We start from the raw sequence: 6,000 nt of genomic DNA on the forward strand, positions 1-6,000 counted from the left end.
TATTTCTTGACCACCCACGAGGAATCCCGGTCCCAGGGCAGAGCTGCTGCCTGGGGTCCTATAAATTGCACTAGGATTATTTTAATTTCCCTCTGCCCCCCCTCTCTTCCCATCAGTGAATCGCACGATTCTTCCCTGGCTGTCTACACATCCATCACCCTCGAACACCTTCACGTGTTTGTTTTTTAACCATCAGAAGCGTGTGTATTGGGTGAAGGGAGGAAGGAAGGGAGGGGAGAAATTTATAGCACTGCATTAAAGACATTTGTTCTCTTTAACGTTCCCGCCCCCTCACCCCTCCTCCCAGGTTCACACATACACACCCAGACACACACATTCACACTCATACTCACACTCATACATAGACATAATGCGAAGAGGAAAAGCTGCCTTTCCCCTGGTGCAGCCGCTTTTTCCACAGCTCTCAGGTGCTGGGCTTGTGGGGTTCCGGTAGGGCAGCCCCAAGCGGTCAGCCCCAGGTCGGAATGGGGGACCCAGTAATTGCGCTGCTTTCGGCAAAGAACCCGGGCGGGGCAGGAAGAGGGTATGTACGGTTGGGTTTTATTCCTTCCTTTCCCCCCTCGCCCGCCCCACTTCTCTCTTCCCCGTCTCCCCCCTGCTCCTGTCCTCTACCGCACTCCCCGAAACCCTCCCTGACCACCATCAGAGTGGTAGCCAAAAGCGGGCCGAGGCCCCACCATATCTTCCCAGTCTAAGTGCTCCTCCTTCGCTCCCCGTTCCCCAAATCCGCACATATTCTCTCTATTCCCCCAGAATGTGTCCCCCCGCCCCATCTCTCCACTGCTGGACTGGGTACTCGGGGGGCTGCAGGGCCACTGGCTAAGCATGTGTGTGTGTGTGTGTGTGTGTGTGTGTGTGTGTGTGTGTATGTATATGTGTATGTGCGCGCGCGCACAGACACACACACACAATAACACAACACGCTCTCAGACTCAAACGAGGGCACACACTCGCGCAGACACACCACCCATGACACGCTCACAGACAACACACCATACATATGTCACACTCCCAGACACACACACCCTTCCCAGACCCACAAATACAGCATACATATAAAACAATCTCTGAGACACAACACCCTCTACACACTCGCGCGCGCACACACACACACACACACACACACACACATACAACTTAAATAATTACACTTCATAAAGATAATCTACCCTAGGGCCAAGACTGGACACGCTCAGCCCTCTGCCTTCCTGAGTTCCCCATTTCTAAACCGGGGGGTTGGGGGTCGGGGAGCAGGGACGATCTTCTACTCACCTTTGGCGATGGCCTCTATGCCTCGGTCCTAGCCGGGGGGAATTGGGGGAGGGGTCCGGGAAGGGGCGGTGGTGGGGGGCTCGGTGAGGAAGGTGCGTGATCCCCCCACCACAGGGCCTCCAGGTTCACAGGCAGCTCATCGCTCCCGCTGGCCGGCCGCAGACGAGGAGCCGAGTCTTGGGCATAGCAGTCCCGCTAGCTAGCCGCGCGCCCACTGTGGCTCCGCAGCTGTCAGGGCGCCGGGGGGCAGCGCATCTGGAGAGGGAGGTTGGGACGGGAGGGGGTTAGGGTCTGGATCGGGGGAGCTCAGGCTTCGTCTCACCACTCTGACTTTTTGTTTTAAATGCAACAACTACCAAAAACCCGCCCACCCCCCAAACCGAAGCACCGACTCTGCACAACGGCTCCCTCCGGGAGAGCCTGAGCCCGGCAACGAGGGAGGAAACGGCGCAGGCGGGGATCACGCCGTCTAGGGAGGCGAAGAGGAGAGTGATCGATGGGGAGCGACCTGAAGGTTTAGAGGGCCCCCTCAGACCGCAGTCACGTCGGCCGGGCTTCCCCCGGTCTGTGGCTCGCCCGCTCCCCCTCTCACACCATCACCGCGGGAGATTTCCCAGCATCTCGGCGCAAGAGGCGAACGGAATGAACTGCTCGGCTGGTTTCTGGGCGAGAGAGAGAGGCTTGCCCATTAAGCTGCAGCAAGAAGCCAAATCCAAAAGCCAATCTCCAAGCCTCCAAACCACACGTCACCCTATCAGCTGGGAGCGAGAACTGCAACAGTATGACAAGCCTTGCATATTTATTCCTGAGCCGTGGGGGCATTTTCAGATTGCTTGGGCTCCAGTGGCAGGAAAGCCAGGGACAGAATCCCTGGTCCAGAAAACATAAATGTATCCAATTTAAATTTGCCACCCCCACCCCCCTACACACACACGCGGCGCGCGCACCCACACACCTTTAAAACATACAGCAGCAAGGCACCAAAAACTAGCCTAGCCCACCGGAGTTCTTCTAGCAGAAGGGGAAATAGCCAAGTAGCCTGACCTGAATTTCGCCTTGGGCTCTTCTCAAGAGTGAGCCAGGAGGGAGGGGATCCGCGGGGCGGGCGGGGGGAGGGAGGGTTGCCGAGGGGAGGGGAAAGCGGCAGGGAATGCAGAAGACGCTTCCCCCCTGTCATGGAAGTAGCCTCCTGCAATTTTGAAACTGAGGTCTGTGCCAAACACATCTGTGGGGTTTAAATATAACAGGGAACCCTTACTCTGTCAGGGACCGCCCTGGTCCTTCCTTGAGGAAAACTGTAACTCTTCTCTCTTTTCCCTCTCCTCTCTTCTCTTTCTAGCTTAACAGAATCCAGCCTTTCATCTTCTTAACCAAAACCAAATAACAGCTTGGGAGGGACCTGTGGTGAGGGATGGTACATGTATATTTTTTTTAATGTTGAAAGCCAAAAATAAAAAAGAGGCTGCCTCCCAACTTGCAGTTTGGTTTGGGGTCTGAAGACACAAGGGAGATGGCCCTTTGGCGCCTGGCTGGGGTTTGGGGCTTGGCCCTGGGAACAAGCTGTACACATATAAGTCTTGGATTCGATGCCTATAATTTCTTCTATATTTGTCGGTCTTAGCCTTAATGGTTGAGGGGTGGAATGTGTCTCTTGCAAGGATATGCATTATCTACTTTATAGTTCTATCAAATTATTGCATTCCCACAGTATTCTGTATTCCAGATGCACAGATACAAATAATGAAGATTACACATAGATTTCCAGCTGTAAGAGAGTTTAAAGGTCATTTAGTTCAGCTTCCTCATTTTGGAAATAAAACTGACACTTGGGGAGGTTAAGTGATTTGACCAACTTTGCATAGGTTATGAAAGTAGCAGTTCTAACTCTGGTCCTGTGAATACAGACCCAGTTATATTCTTGGCTGCCCAAGATCTGAACAGAATGCAGTTCTGCCCAAGACTCCACTCTCCTGAAGCCAGGTCACCCATAAGGAAAAGACTGAATATGAAATCTCCCGGTTGCCAGAGGGAATGGATAGCTAAAGGTGGTTTCATAATACTAGGTGACCACTGTGGTTTACCCAAAGGTGTGGTTAGATAATGGGAATTCTTTCCCCAGTCCTACTTTATATTTCCCATTCTTTTATTCAGCATTCCCTTGAGCAATGGACTGGGAATCTGGAGACCTGAGTTCAGATCCAATCTCTGCCACTACTTAGCTAAATGACCTTGAGCAAATTCTTTACCCTCTTCTGGACTTCAGGCCTCTCCAATCCTACTCCTTGCCCCAGCTTCTTGAGGGCAGGAACTATTTGGGGGTGGGGGGGTTGTACTTGTATCCTCAGTCACAAGTCATTTAATGTCACAGTGTCCCAAGCAGCTCTTTAGGACTATCAGGGACCCCTCATTGCCCCCCCAAAAAACTCCCCATATAAGGTATGGTGAAATTATGGAGGAAACAGGAAGACTAGCCATAGGAGTATGTTCTAGTTTCCAGAAATTGTTGGTTTGACAGCAATGCTCCAGGGCCCAATTAATTTCTATTGGGAGTGAGGGTCATGCCACTTAATCATAGTAGCAGCTGCACCCAGTGCCCAGTCCTAAAACCCCATCAGCTGTTTCTAGCCAGTAGAGGGATGGGTTTTAGCTCCTGTAACTAAAAAGAGCTATGGAAAAAAAAAACTTGCAGGCAGATGGCATCCCATTGTTTCCCAATAGCCTTGGAGGATTAGACTCAATGACACCAAAGTTCCCTTCCAGCTCTGAGAGACGGAGATTTTATGAAATCAGAGACAGTTTCTCCTTTGTGACTATTTTCTAGCACCTTCTGTTTCTAGGATTTCCAGAAAGCAGAAAAGGGTTGGTGGGTAACAGGAGAGGCGATCTTTCTCCACTTCCAGGGACAATAATGGTTTATAGTGTGAGCAGATAGCTGGGCAGGAGACATGAGCACATGTGCTTTGGAGGGTCTGAGACCAGACCTCACATCCCTGAATGCCTTCTGCTTCCTAATTCCTTCCCTGAACACAGGTCAGCAATTCGTGATCTTGAGAAATGGACATTTACCTACTTGGTGGTAACCTTGTGGTCAAAGAATTTCTAAGTCCCTGATTTGAACATCGGCCAACAAGAGGGTGATTTCTGCAATAGCAGACTTCTCAGATGAAATGACCAACAATAGGGTTATCCCATAGGTGGGGGATTAAAGAAAACCATTGCTGGCCAGAAGGTTTGGATTTTTTGAGCTCCTTAGTGTAGATATAAGGTGAATGTCAAATATCTGTTCAGCAGTCCTAAAAATAACCTTGACCAGGAGGGGGAGGTGGTCTAGTACAATGAACATCATGGAGCATTTGAATTTTTTTTGTTTTCTGTTTTTCTGTGTGTGCTTTTGAGTCCTTCCTGTTTTAAGAACTTTCTGTGAGAGAGGAAGAAAGAGGAAGAGAAGAAAAAGAGAAAGAATAGGAGGAGGAGGGAGAAGGAAGGAAGAAAAAAAGGAAGGGAGGAGGGGCAGGTAGGTGGCACAGTGGATAGAGCTCTGGCCTTGGAGTCAAGAGGATCTGAGCTCAAATTTGGCCTCAGACACTTGACACTTACTAGCTGTGTGACCCTGGGCAAGTTACTTAATCCCGATTGCCTCACCAAAAAAAAAAAAAAAGGGGAGAGAAAGGAGGGAGGTTGGTTAGTTAAATATTGTAGAACAGCAAGATATGGTGGAGAAAGATTAAGAGTTAAGAAAACTGGGTTTCAGTCAAAACTCTCACCAACAACCAGTTGTGTGACCTTGGATAAGTCACTTCATTCTTTGGGACTTTTTAGCTCAGAAATGTTACTACAAAGAAATAGAAGAAAAGAATGGGCACAGGAATGAGCACTAGAACGCTTGGATTCTTATTTAATGGATAAATTAAAGTAACCTTACATATCTGACATGATCAGGGAGGGGGGTCCTGGTTAATTAAACATTTTAGCTACCAAAAAGATCCCAACATGCCTTAATAATTCTATTACCAAAGAGAAGGCATTTCAAATACACATATCACATCTCGTATTTTCTTTTCTGTGTACTCAACACTTCAGCCAAACAATACTCACTCACTCTGCCCACCCTCACCTCTGAAACATGACTTGTGCTCTGCTACCTGTACCTTTGCTGAAGCCTGACTCAAATTTGCCCTCCTCTATGAGGCTTCCCCTTCCTTGATCCCCACCCTGCTAGATGGTAATGACTTTCCCCTTCGTAACTCTCACAGCACTTTTGTTTCACAGCTATCTGATACGTCTGTTACGCTACTGGTTGGTATTTTATTCCCCTATTAGACTATAAGCTCCATGAGGACAGGAATCCCGTGTTGTCTAAACTCTGCCCCTCTCCCAGCAGTGTTCTGCACACTGGATGCTATTAATAAATATTTGATGATTTTTAAAAATCAGAAACTCATACAGGGTTGCATAAGGATGAATTTCAGAATATCAGATAAGGTAGATTATGATAACCAAACAAATGCCAACTAAATATTATTAAATGTATCGATGAGTCTGGGGAATAAGGCCTGATGGCAGACTTATTGGCTTCAGGTCCTATAAAAGGCTAGTAAAGACGGAAAGCATACAGGCCTTAATCCCTTGGGGGCCATGGCCTGCTGATTGGAGTAGTAAATAAAAATGGCCCCCTTTGGTGACCCTAGTACTAGAGAAGAATACTGC

The 6,000-nt window shown here is 48.9% G+C and overlaps 1 protein-coding gene across 3 annotated transcripts in view; it reads right to left on the minus strand.

Moving 5' to 3' along the window:
- Positions 1 to 2,017, minus strand: part of SLC8A3 (solute carrier family 8 member A3) — a 226,126-nt gene extending 224,109 nt beyond the window's left edge. For 2 of the 3 annotated variants that reach the window (XM_020986398.2, XM_020986397.2), the window contains exon 1: positions 1,294 to 2,016. The gene's annotated coding sequence lies outside the window, so the exon portion shown is untranslated. Of the gene's footprint in view, positions 1 to 1,293 lie in introns of all 3 variants that reach the window. The other variant, XM_020986395.2, reaches the window with a different exon arrangement.
- Positions 2,018 to 6,000: the final 3,983 nt, after the last annotated feature.

This window comes from Phascolarctos cinereus, unplaced genomic scaffold (genome assembly GCF_003287225.1).
Source record: "Phascolarctos cinereus isolate Bilbo 61053 unplaced genomic scaffold, phaCin_HiC Scaffold_3;HRSCAF=262, whole genome shotgun sequence".
Lineage (NCBI taxonomy): Eukaryota > Metazoa > Chordata > Mammalia > Diprotodontia > Phascolarctidae > Phascolarctos > Phascolarctos cinereus.